Source organism: Apium graveolens, chromosome 5, assembly GCF_009905375.1.
Source record: "Apium graveolens cultivar Ventura chromosome 5, ASM990537v1, whole genome shotgun sequence".
Classification (NCBI taxonomy): Eukaryota; Viridiplantae; Streptophyta; class Magnoliopsida; order Apiales; family Apiaceae; genus Apium; species Apium graveolens.
The window spans coordinates 96150033-96164436 of record NC_133651.1 but is presented as its reverse complement, the minus strand read 5'-3'; positions in this window follow the sequence as shown (position 1 = coordinate 96164436).

The following is a 14404-nucleotide window of genomic DNA, read 5'->3' as shown; positions in this document are numbered from 1 at the left end:
TAGAAAAAAAAAAAAAGGAGTCGGCTGCTGCAGGCGCGTGTAGCGCATGCGGGGAAGGGGGTGTAGCGCATTCCGGGAATGGGTTACACCCTGTGGCGCATTCACGGAATGCGTTACACCTTTTAATGGCTTAAAAGGATTGTAACGCATTACCGGAATGCGTTACAGGGCTTGTAACGCGTTCCTGTAATGCATTACAGCCCATCTATTTTTTTTAATTTGATTTTTGGGAGTTTCGTAACTCCGTTTTGGGCGTGCAATATATCGTTGGATTCATTTTTCGGAGACGGATCTAATGGAGTGGTCAAATTTTTTTTATAAAAGTTTTGCACTATTTATATTCCCGAAAGTGTTTTAAAGCATGTTTTAATTGTTTTAATTGCTTTTAAATGCTATAATAAATTCATACATCATTATATCAATGTGTGACATGATATTGCTTGCATGCTTACTTGTTTATTTATTTTATATATGAGATATATGCCTATGTTTACCATGCGATGATAGATTTAGGTGAACTTAAATCAATATAAGACGTGCTCTAGAAAATCTAGAATAGGAATCATTTATTGCCTTAACAATAATATTATGAATACAATCATGAGATTCTTGTGTTTATGAAACACGTAATTAAATATGAATTTTCAATATTGAGAGAAAGGATGATTCTGTCAAAAGCATATTTATATCTGTAAGAAAGGGGTATTAAGTGACGCCTCTTGACAATGCTCCCCCCGATCTGGGAATCATCTGATTATCGATTATTGATTTGAAATATTTAATTTAAAAGGAAGAATCTCTTTATAATATGATTATGATTATAACATAATATAATCCCTCTAAAATTAAATAATATCAAGTAGTAATTGGCCAATGACACAATGGGCTTGTGTCGGTCAAAGCCTTCCAACATGATAGAAAGTAGTTCTTATTTTTAAATCATTGTCGTGTCGTGCTACAGCCGAGGGATTTGATTTCGAAATAAGAAATACTTGTCTATTACATAGAGATGTGTACATTGAATTAGAATCTAAAGGTCGTTATGTGCTGCAGCCGTGGGCCGTTGGAGACTGATTCAATTGTACGAAATATTGGGTTAGACTTGACTTAGAATATTGAGTCTGTCGTGCTACAGCCGTGACTCAATTATTCAAGAGGCTAAAGTTTTATTAGGGAATAATATAAGATGTAATTGACAAGAGTTGTCTTCCTATTGAACATCACATGACGTTTCATGCTACAGCCGAGGTTGTGTGATGGAATGTAGGATCCCTATTCCCACTAGCATTATGAATGCTTAATTTTTCACTTAAAGGGGTTATATAATTTAGATAAACTAGTGGGAGCCACTTATGAATAAAGACCCGATTCATATAGTGTTTTGAAATGAAATTGAATATTTGCTAGGTGTTGTTATGTGTTCATCATTTATAGATTTACTATATACGTTATGTCTTCTGCACTATCACTCTAGAGTATACTAGATGCTCACAAGTTGACTGGTCCTAATTTTGCTGACTAGCTTCAAAACTTGAGAATTGTTCTCAGGGTTGAGAAGCTGGAATATGTGCTTGACTCACCTAAGCCTACTGAACCTGCTAGCGATGCACATAATGATGAACATGTTGTGTATCATAAGTGGATAGATGATGCAAATGTTGCTCAATGCATCATGCTAGCTTCCATGAACATTGAGCTACAGAAGCAGCATGAGCATATGGATGCTCACACTATCCTTATGCATCTACAAGAGTTGCATGATATGGCAGGGAGGACAGCTCGATATGAGCTATCGAAAGAGTTGTTCGGTTGTAGGATGTCTGAGGGATCATCTGTGAATGACCATGTACTTAAGATGATCAATTTGATTGAACGTCTTGGACAACTTGGTTTTGCCATGGATGGGGAGCTGAGCCAAGACTTGGTCTTGCAATCACTTTCGGGTTCATTCTCGCAGTTTGTTGTGAACTTTCACATGAATAAGCTGGATGTCAGCCTGGCTGAACTCCACAACATGTTGAAGACTGTGGAATCGAATTTTCCCCCTAAGAAGAGCTCTGTTCTTCTAATTGGTGAAGGTTCCAATCCTAAGAAAAGGAAGAAGAACCCTTCCAAGAAGAAGAAAGTATGTGAGAAAAATCCGGTTCCACCAAAAGCTGAAGACCCCAAGAGCAAAGCTGTTTGCTTTCACTATAACAAGGTGGGGCACTGGAAGAGGAACTGCAAGGTTTACCTTGCAGAATTGAAGAAGAAGAAGGGTAGTGAGACTACCGCTTCTGTTTCAGGTATGTTTATGATTGAATTTAATATGTCATTAAATCAAATTTCTACTTGGGTATTAGATATCGCCCATGGTTCTCATATTTGCAATTCGTTGCAGGGACTAAGGAGAAGTAGGACTCTTGAAGAAGAGGATGTGATTCTACGGATGGGAAATGGAGCAAGAGTTGCTGCTGAAGCTGTAGGGTCATTTCATTTACATATGCCTACGGGCAAGACTATTGTTTTAAATAATTGTTATTTTGTTCCCTCGATTGTGAGGAATATTATTTCTATTCCCATGTTAGACTTGGCTGGATTTTCGTTTGTTATTCAGAATAATTAATGTTCAATTCTTAGAGATAACGTTCTTTATGGAAGTGGTATTTTAAATAATGGTCTGTATGTATATGACGTAGAGCATAATTTACTACAAATTGAACATACTAATAAAAGAAAAAGGGATGATGAAAATCTCACTTTCTTGTGGCACTGCAGACTTGGTCATATTAGTGAAAATAGACTGTGGACATTGCATAAGGAAGGGTTACTTGATCCCTTTGATTTTGAATCATATCCTACATGCGAGTCTTATCTATTGGGTAAAATGACCAAATCTCCATTTAGTGGACATGGAGAGAGGGCTGCAGATTTGCTAGGATTGGTACACACAAATGTATGTGGACCAATGTCTACGCAAGCCATGGGCTGATTTTCATACTTCATTACTTTCATAGATGATCGATCTAGATTTGGATATGTGTATTTGATGAAACACAAGTCTGAAGCCTTTGAAAAGTTCAAAGAATATAAGTATGAAGTAGAGAAACAAACCAAACATAGTATTATAACTCTTCGATCGGATCAAGGTGGTGAATACTTGAATGGAGAGTTTCTAGCTTATCTCAAAGAAAATGGTATAGTCTCCCAGTGGACTCTTCCATATACTCCACAGTTGAATGGGGTATCTAAAAGGAGAAATCGAACTTTTTTAGACATGGTTCGGTCCATGATGAGCTATGCGAATCTTCCAGTATTCCTGTGGGGTTATGCATTGGAAACCTCAGCATATTTACTGAATAAGGTACCTTCCAAATCTGTTCCTCAAACTCCATATGAGATATGGAAATAAAGGAAACCGAGTCTTAAACACGTTAAGATTTGGGGATGTCCGGCTTATGTCAAGAAAGTTGACCCAGATAAGCTGGAATTTCGATCCGTAAAATGTAATTTTGTGGGATATCCTAAAGAGACTTTAGGGTATTACTTTTACACTGATCATAGGGTGTTTGTCTCCAGACATGCTACCTTCTTGGAAAAGCAATTTATGCTTGAAGGAAACAGTGGGAGCAAGATTGAACTTGATGAAGTTCAAGAAGCACAAACTACTACGGTTCAAGTGGAAACACCTATTCAGACTGAACAACCTTCTGTGGAACAACCCATTCATAGGACAGGGAGAGTGTATCACCAACCTGAGAGATATTATGGCCTTGTAATTGAGAATGACAATGAGTTATCAATCATTGATGAGGACGACCCTATGACCTATAATGAGGCTATGAGTAGTGTTGACTCAGAAAAATGGTAAAGTGCCATGAATCCGAAATGGAATCTATGTATACCAACCAAGTATGGACTTTGGTTGAAGCACCTGAGGGTATGAAGCCTATTGAGTGCAAATGGGTATACAAAAGAAAGATTGGAGCAGATGGCCAGGTGGAGACCTATAAGGCCATGCTCGTGGCAAAAGGATTCAAACAAAGGCAAGGGATTGACTTTGATGAAACTTTTTCACCTGTAGCCCTGTTAAAATCAATTCGGATTTTGCTTGCGAATGCTGCTTACTACGACTATGAGATCTGGCAAATGGACGTGAAAACGGCCTTCCTCAATGGGAAACTTAAAGAGGAAGTGTATATGACACAGCCAGAAGGTTTTCTTTCCAAGGGAAATGAACACCTAGTGTATAAGCTGTTGCGAACCATATATGGTTTAAAGCAAGCTTCTCGTAGATGGAACATCCATTTTGATGAGACAATCAAAGAGTTTGGTTTTATTAAAGACATAGATGAACCATGTGTCTACAAGAAGGTTAGTGGGAGCGCGGTGACATTTCTTGTATTGTATGTGGATGACATACTTCTTATAGGAAATGATATACTGATGTTGCAATCAGTCAAAGTGTGGCTATCGAAGAACTTCACTATGAAGGACTTGGGAGAAGCATCCTACATTCTCGGTATGAAGATCTATAGAGATAGATCTAGAAGAATGATAGGTCTTACCCAGGGTACATACATCCAAAAAGTGCTTAAAAGGTTTAGCATGGAAAACTCCAAAAGAGGTCTCATACCGATGAGCCATGGAGTGTCCCTTTCCGAAAAGATGTCTCCCAAGACACCTGAGGAAAGAGAGTGTATGAGTAAGATTCCTTATGCTTCAGTAATAGGATCTATCATGTACGCGATGTTATGTACTAGGCCTGATGTTGCTTATTCAATAAGTGTGACGAGCAGATTTCAGTCCGATCCAGGTGAAGACCACTGGAAAGCAGTGAAGAACATCCTTAAGTACTTGCGAAGGACTAAGGATATTTTTCTTGTTTTTGGTGGTGAATCTGAGTTGAAAATAGAGGGTTATACTGACTCTAGTTTTCAATCAGAAAGTAATGATAGCAAATCCATGTCAGGGTACATGTTTACTCTGAATGGTGGTGCGATTAGTTGGAAAAGTTCCAAACATTCTACAACGGATGACTCCACAGCGGAAGCAGAATATATAGCAGCAAGTGAGGCTGCAAAAGAAGCCGTTTGGATGAGGAAATTTATTTCTGAGTCGGGAGTTGTTCCTAGTATTGAGGAGCCTATTGTGATAACAACGCAGCAATAGCACAAGATAAGGAACTAAGATCTCATAAGAATTCCAAGCATGTCCTGCGGCGCTTTCATCTGATTAGGGAGATTGTTGAAAGAGGAGATGTCATCGTCAAGAGAGTTGACACACATAACAACATAGCAGACCCTTTAACAAAGCCACTTTCTCAAAGTCACTTTGATCGTCATAAAGACAAGATGGATATTAGATACCAGAGTGATTGGCTTTAGTACAAGTGGGAGATTGAAAGATATGTGTCCTAAGTCCAATCATGTATGATGATTTAGGAATAACTTTTATGTAATCTGTTATGATTTCATTGATATTAATAAAAGACTTGTTTTGGTTTTATTGCGGGCTTTATCTATTTAAGTGTTTAAATAAGATATACCATAGTTTAGAGTAAAGCTTTTTTATGGATTATGATGAGATCATAATAATGAGACCTAAAAGATGATAAATCTGAACTTAAATATTTCCTGGTCGTAGGATTACTAACTGGTAATTAGTAATCTGCAAAGATCGGTACATACTATGCTTGCTTCATTATGAAGGATCTCTGTTCTCATATACATTTGTGTGGTGACACTATAGCTAGAATGTAGGTGCTTATTATAGAATAAGTTCACTGAACATGACTCACACAGCTGAACAATTGACAGAATTCACTCACGTGTCAGCAGATATTCACATAGTGATAGTTGTACAAGTATCCTTAGACTTGAGGTCATCATAGTCATCTTGTGTACACTAAACTATACTTTGGTTTAGCTCTTAGTCTCCAGGGACAATAATAAGAGCTCTACTGGGTGTAGGAATTTGTACACGAAGATAGTGTATGATCAATAAAGGATCTACCCCTTCCAGTGAAAGGAAGAGAATGTTCAATGTTGATCCACTTATGCTAGTTCAGGAATCTCTGGCCAGAGTGAATGAAATTAGAAAGGAGCTTCTAATTCACATTAATTAGAACTAAGCATAGTGAATGGGAAAGCATATGATTAAATAAGATAGGCTTGACACGAGTTCCATGCCTTGTATTTAATCATGACATTGTAGGGTAGAAGGAATTAAATGTACGGTAACTATTCACTGAATAGGTTCTTGGTATTCTAAGCAGTGAATTCGTATTATCCGGATAGTCGCGATATGTTGAGAAGTATCCCTCACGATGTAGAATAAATATGATTAATTTAGTAATTAATCATATTTAATGAATTAGAGAATTTATATAAATAATGATAATACAGTTTTATTATTATTTATTTCTACTACCGGCTTAATATTGAACCTACATGGTCACACCATAAAAGAGAATGATTTAATGGTGGAGGAATTATTTAATACTGGCTGGTAAATTTTTATTTGCGAAATAAATAATTAATTATAAAATTTAATAATTGATTAAATGAGATTTAATTAATTATAAATTAATTAAGAAAAGTTCTTAATATTATTAATTAAGAATTTAATTTTGGAAATTAAATCAAGTGAGAGAATTATTTTTCTAAAGTGTTTAGAAAAGGGATTAATGATTAAAAGGTGTTTTAATTATTAGTTAATTGGTTAATAAGAATAATCAATTAAAGGGCTAATAATAATAATATTTTATGGGAAAATTTTTAGCTGAAAATTTTTCCTATAAATATACTTTTATAAACCCTATTCGCCTCAACCCAAAAAATAATAAAAAGCCTAATTCTCTCAACCTCTTCCTCCCTCCATTATTTTGATCTCTTGGTGGATACCGGTGGAGTGCTTCACACTTGAGGAGCAGCTGCTACGGATCTCCGTTCATCGTTCTTGGATCGCTATTAAAGGTTAGTAATCGATCCCTCGATTTATTCACGATTTATATGCGATTATATGGATTTTATATCAAGAAAAATGTTTTACCATGCTTCTGTGATGTATAAAATCCTACAACCTTGAACCTAGTTTGACTTAGTTCCTTCATACTATCCGATAACCCTGCTAAATCTCATTGTCAAATTCCTTGTGAATAGAAACCTTGCAATTCCCTTGATAACGTATAGTCTAGTTGATCATGGCCTTGAAATTTAGTGGACCTATTCCCTGTGCTTCAAAGTTGATCTAGAACCATTGATAAAGATGCTCACTGTTTAAAAAATTAACCGTCACTTGGCATCAGTTTTTTTTTAAATAAAAAGTTAAAATTTGGATTTTCAGTCCCAAAGGGGGATAAATATTTTCTTTAGATAGTGGATCTGGACTGAGAGGCAAGTCCTTTCCGCTCTTAATTTGTAGGCTTAAAAGTTGCCTAGGGATCCCATTAATGTTCTAAAACCCAGCAAAGTTCGGGTTTACTTCGCGGCTGATCACCGGCTGTAATCCGTAGCGTCATAAAATGGTTTTTGATAAGGAAATGGTTTTGAATGGTTTTATTACAATAAAAGATGCCATAATCCTGAAAGTTTATCTCTTGATAGTATATTGTTGAATCTTTCAATTCCATTGTTAATGTATTATTCTTGTTTATGTATATTATAGCGCTTGTTGAGCATTTGGCTCACTACTTGCTTTCCCTGATATTACAGCTAGCAGATATGGCTAGATTGAAGCAGACAACGTGTAAGACTTGTGATGCCGATTCGTATGTCACACCCCCAACTTAAACAGCAAAATAAATATAGCTATTACAATATTTTAAAAGAAGAATACACAACCAAATCCAAGATCTTACAGTTTAGGGTTTGGAACAGCCCAACACTACCAACTATTACATCTGATTACAAATACCGAGTCCTCACACAACTATTATTACTTATTCTACCTGAGCTCGAACATAAGCATCATCATCACAGGTCTTACGGGCAGTCTGCTTGAATCTAACCATAGCTGCTAGCTGTAATATCAGGGTAAATCAAGAAGTGAGCCAAATGCTCAACAAGTGCTAACAGTACGACACAAAGCATAAATCGAGATATACTTTTAAGAATGTCAATGGAAAGACATAACTAATGATAACGAGAGATAAACTATGAGAGATGGCATCATTTTGCTTGTATCAAAACAATTTTAAAATCATGTCTTAATCAAAATCGTTTTATGATGCTACGGATTACAGCCGGTGATCAGCCGCGAAGTAATCCCGAACCTCGCTGGGTTCTAAAACATTAACGGGAATCCCTTAGGCAACTTTTAAGCCTAATATAAGTGTGGAAAGGACTCGCGTCTCAGTCCAGATCCACTATTCAAAGAAAACATTTATCCCCCTTTGGGACTGAAAAACCCACATTTTATTTATTTCAAAAGCTGATGCCGAATTGTAACAAAATCTCTTTTAACAGTAAACATTTTTATTAAGGGAATATAGATCAACTCGAAACACGGGAAGTATGGTACCAAATCTCAGGGCCATGATTCACAAAACTTTACTCTATTAGGGTAACCAAAAGGTTTTCATATGTTAGAATTTGGACAGGAAAATATGGTGAGACTAATGGATAATATGAAGGGGTAATGCCAAACTGGGCTCAAAGCAATGGTTTCTCATCAAGGTACAGGTGTTGGATCATTAAGAAGATAAGCTTCACGAATACTATGGGTGTTAAGGTAATGATCTCTAGCTCAGGATGTATGTATATATCAGAATTGACAAGCTTTAGGATAGGAAAGAGGGTATCAATCAATGAGGAATCATGTTGGTAAGTTTCTGACTATCAGAGTTCAAGGTAAGGTTCTATAGGGGTTCAAGTATCAGGATGAGATATCAATAATTAGGAATTAACAGCATGCTAATCAAGAGGATCAATCAAGTAATATAATAACTCTTTATTTTATCATGGCATTTAACTATCATGAAAAGACTTTTGAACTACTTACAATACATACTTGAGGGTTCATGGCATTTCTATATAATTCGAAGATAAGCGAGAGATACGCTTGATTTAAACATATCAAAATGACTCAGGATAATTGCATCGATATATATATATATGAACTGTTTATAGTAAATACGAAGGTCAAGTTGAATCACTTGCCTTGAGATAGGCTGATCTGGTCTGACTGGTAGGAGCAACAACTGGAGCTTCACTCGACCTTTATGGCAAGTTTTCCCTCGTCTCGAGATCCTACATAAATAATAATAATCCTCATTATAATATATTCTCACTAACTTAACCTATTTATAACTTGAAATTAAACACGGATGGCACTTAGGCCTATACGCACTTAATTTATATCCACCTTTATATTTCAAATGTACACACGTAGCCATATAATCACATATCATATATTAACACCAAATAACACCATATATACCATAATGCAACACTAGGCTTGGATGATCTCGACTCACCACTTAAGTCACTTGGTCGCTAAACTAGACATAGTCTTCTAATTTTGGCTTCCTAACTCGATGTGCCTTTCCTAAATTATCCAAAACCTATTGACCCTCACTTGTGCCTTTTGCTCTACTGACCTTATACTATCTTACAACTATGGTGGTCGACCTAATACTCACTTCTAAGTGTTCTAAAACTATGTGATAAGTGAAAGTGCTCACCGGTGCAAATTTCAGAATGATAACTATGGTTTCTTGAGTACATTAGACACTCTTAAACTACAAGTTTTCCTTCAAAACTTTTACACAACACTCTACTGATCTAAGGGCATCTCACAAACTTGATGTGGCTCAAGGGCCTGGCTTGGGCCTTCTTGGGCCTAAGCTAAAATCCAAGGTTCCCCTATTTTTCTGGGCAGAAAATGCCCTGACTTGAATTAACTTGTGACACATGGTTCTAACTCATATCCTATGAACTATGGTTGGAAAAACTTCTCTGATACTCCCTATAACTAAGGCCTAATTGGGCCTAATGAGGCCCTACCCATGACATGGTCAAATCTCCCTATTTCTAAGTTGCAACAAAACTGTCCCCTGCTGGACAGATTTTGTTATTCTACTTGTGCACCTAACCAAATGACATGCAAACCTCTAACCAACTCCTAAAACCTTTTATATACTCCCAATACTAACTTCTGGTAGCTTGGGCCTCAAAGTGCACACCAATGACATAGTCAAAACTCACTCTAAACCTCAGGGTACTAAACTGATTTTCTGCAGAAACTATAATTCTCATTTCTCCAAGGTTTTGACTTGACAAACTCAACTACCAACAACCCAATACTCAAACGAAGACTTAAACATGGTATTCTACTGAACTAACTCCCTTATTCTCAAAATAATCTTGGTGAGATCATCCTTACCTTAAGTACAATTATGGCAAAATAAGAGAATCTACACTTCACAAATCACAAATCTTCATGCTTTTGAAACAACAAGGTATGCATTTTTATAAAAGATAATCACGAATTATTACCATGCAACAAGAAGCATAAATCAATATTAACACATTATACCTACTCAAATTAAGGCTTACTAACAAAATCTTTCCAAATGATCAAAATCTTACAACATTCTAAGAGAAATCCTCATGCATGCATGCCTTCGGGTTTTTCAAACCAAAACAACACATTTTCTACATATATTCCATCTTAAAATTGACATGCAAGCCTAGAATAAGGTATACCTAGGTGATCGCTTAGCATGCAAGGAGTTTTATCAAATTTTTACCATAAAAATCAAGTCATTATCACATAAACATGCAAGAATTGATCAAAACAACAAGAATGATTTCAAGGATCATTCATTCGGCTCCCATATGGTCATGGCCGAATGAAATGGATGGAAATGGCCATTAAATCATCAAGAGTTTCCTTCTCAAGACTTGGAATTTATCGATTCCTTGTAGTCCTCTCAAAAACAACCTTAAATCCATAAGAATCAAGATTGTATTTTGAGTTTCACTAAAACCTTTACATGCAACCCTTAAACTTAAACTTTCTACTCAAAACTCTTTGAAATATATATAGAAAACATGTAGGGATCAAGATTACTTGAATATAAGATAGATGTTTGAGTGAAAGAATGGAGAAAAGAAAGGGGATGGGGGCTTCGGCTATGGTGATTGCCGAGAGGGAGGAAAAACCGAGAGGTGAGGGAGGAGGGAGGGAGGAGAGAGTGAGGGTGGAGTGTGGAGTGGGGTGAATGATCACAACACTTTGTACTTTGGGTTTTTATGATTTTGATTGATTGAAATAAGTGAGTGGAAATGAGAATTGACAAGATTACCCTTCCCACATACTAGGACCATTTTGCATGCAAGGACAAAGGAGTAATTTGGTTAGCAAGATGAGAGTTAGTGGGGTTGTAATTGTCCTTTTTAGCCCTTTAGTTGAATAGAAGAGAGTTTGCATGCAAGGTTATTCATGTAATTCGATAAATATAACAACTAAAATTTATAATGATTTATTTTTATAAAATAAAATACAAGTTCAAAAATTATAAAATTTATACCATAAATTAACTTGGATTTTTAGAGACTTTATAAAATCATTTTCAAAATTTGTGAACAAAATACCTTTTAAAAGAAAATTTTTCCAAAGCTTAGAATATTCCTTATAAATAAAAAAAATAAAGAAATTAAATAAACTCTTGCTTTGAAAAAATCATATACTACACAAAGCAAATTTATAATGCAGAAATTTTCACTCATACTAGCGTACAATCATTGCATATATTTTCATTTGACTTTAATATTATACCAAATCCACAAATAATATTACATAAAATGCCGGTCGTAACATCGTATGTTCGAGCTCAGGTAGTTAGTGATTTTGTGTGTGAGGACTCGATATTGAAATCAGGTTGTATTAGTTAATAGTGTTGGGCTGTTCCAAACACTAAAATGTAAGATCTTGGATTCAGATGTATTTACTTCCTTTAGTTAACTAATATAATTACTCGTATATTGTCTTTTGTAAATGTTTGGGGCGTGACATCTATGTTTAAGTTCATGTGATCTTTTCAGTATAGATTGAGCACTTTAGGAAGTAAATGTTGTTAAAGAAGAAAATTTAAGGAAGATTTAATTCTTGATCATTCAGAATTATAATCTTTGAGTGTTGCTTACAATTCAAGATCTATTGAAACTTTCTTTTTCTGATCAAGAAAGTTGTCCACACTCAATCTCAAATTTCATGTTGCCCAGTGAAGATACAATTATTTAAGGGGGTTGGATATAATTGTATAATGTTTCGAACATGTAATAAAATATAACATATTTTTATATATATGATAAAAACTGTTACAAAACTCTCTCAAGAAATACTGATGTTCTTGAGAGCTGCTAGGTCGAATGATACTCGATATCGATACACTAAGTGATGACCTAAACTGTGTTTATATACTACACAGCTACAACAAATTAATCTAAGATATGCATTATCAAAAGCTAACTGAAACTGATACATATCTTCAACTGAATAGATAAAGTCCTATAACTCAAACGTAAAAGATATCTACTCCATAATACAAGGAACAGAACAAATCTTCTAAGCTGACTGTCTTCAAATACTGATGACATTCAAATGCTGATGATGTGTCAAATCCTGACGACACATCAAATACTGATGACACCAAACAGCTAGATCATGAGCTTCTTCTAATAATTGAAAATTCAATATTTAATAATCTCCCCCAATTTATTCTTAATGTAATGAAGCACAAAATCCATTCTCAATGATGCCAAAACCAATCTATAAAATATATAAGGAGTTAAGCTTACTTCAGTATCTTCAGATAACTGACAGTTGTTTCCAGAAAGTTTGTCAATCTTTCTTCCTCCTTGTCTCGTAGGAATTTAACAAGCTTTTTCTTCAACTCTCTCTTCTCTTCAGTGTCTTTTCCAAGATGATAGATGGCTGATCTCAACTTAGAAATTGAGCTTTTACTTATCTCAAGATCACCAATTAACATGAAGCTTAAACTGATATCTTCATGACCAGGACTGAAGGATAACTGATGATTGTTGAGAAAAACTTGTAGCACTGCTGCTCTCTTTTTTATATTCAATTCTTGACTAGTATAAGTTCTGTACTCAAGAACATAATCACCATTGTATTTATCATCTTTTTTCATGACTCTTCTTCTGATGACTTCAAGTATCATAGAAGACCAATTTCGGGTGACACTATTCTCAACTCTGAGAAGATAGTGAATGTATTTCAATTCTTTCAAAGTCTTTATTAAGAGTTGCTGCAATATAAAAATCTTTACTTTACCATCCCTGAAAAAGTACATAATATCTTCTCTGACATCATTATCATTTATCTTTCTATAGACGATCTTCGCAGCTTCAACTTTCTCAAGATGTGAAGGAGAAATTCTTTCACCAAGATTCTCAGTCATAGTATTTGTATCCAGCAGATCAGATCTTAGAATCTCCATATCAGAATGACCAATGCCTCCTCTGGTACGAGATTTGACAAGTTTCAGTTTTTCATTGTATTCCACCCAAGAAGGTTTCTTGATGGACTTATCAACATCTTCCTGTTCAGAAATCGAATCTCTTAACCTTGCTGACACAAATTCAACATGTTTGAACCCTTTAGGATAATCAAATGTATAAATATCTTTCCATCTTCTATCCTTCTTGTTGAGAGGAGCATGACTTGTAGACAGATCATGAATCTTCCCTTTTGCTTCATGCCATAGTTCTCGCTTTGATTTTAAAACTCTTTGCACATAATCTTTGCATGCTTGATCAGCTTTCCTTCTATCAACCTTTTCTTTTTCATCAACCTCTGAAATATGAGGAGTGATTATTGTAGTAAGGGCTGACTCATTTAGTGCTTCGATCACTTTTACATCAAAGTCAAAATCAGTTATCAAGTTCATAGGATCAGGATCTGCTTTTACCTCAGGATTTGTGTTTCTATCAGGAGTTACATTCCGATTTGCTGTATCAGCTTGATCAATGTCAGTGGCTAATATTTTCTTCCTTTGTATAATCAACTCTTCTGGCTTATGAACTTCTTCATCTTCTTCATGTCCTTGTACAGGAACATAACCTTCTCTGGATAGAAATTTCAGAAAAGTAGAGTTAAATGCAGTCATTTGACTTGATTTAGAAGCTCTTCCTCTTCCTCATCTTCTTCTAGCTCTTACAGATCTCCCACCTCTTTTTCCTCTTCCTTTAGAAGTGTTATCTTCATCTTCAATTTGAGCCTGTTACAACCGGCATTTTCGTGTAATATTATTTGTAAATTTGGTGCAATTTTAAAGCCGAATGCCAATATATTCAACTATTGTATGCTTGTGTGAATGAAAATTTCTGCGTCCTAAATTTGCTTTATGTGGTATATGATTTTTCAAAGAAAAAGTTTATTTATTTCTTTTATTTTT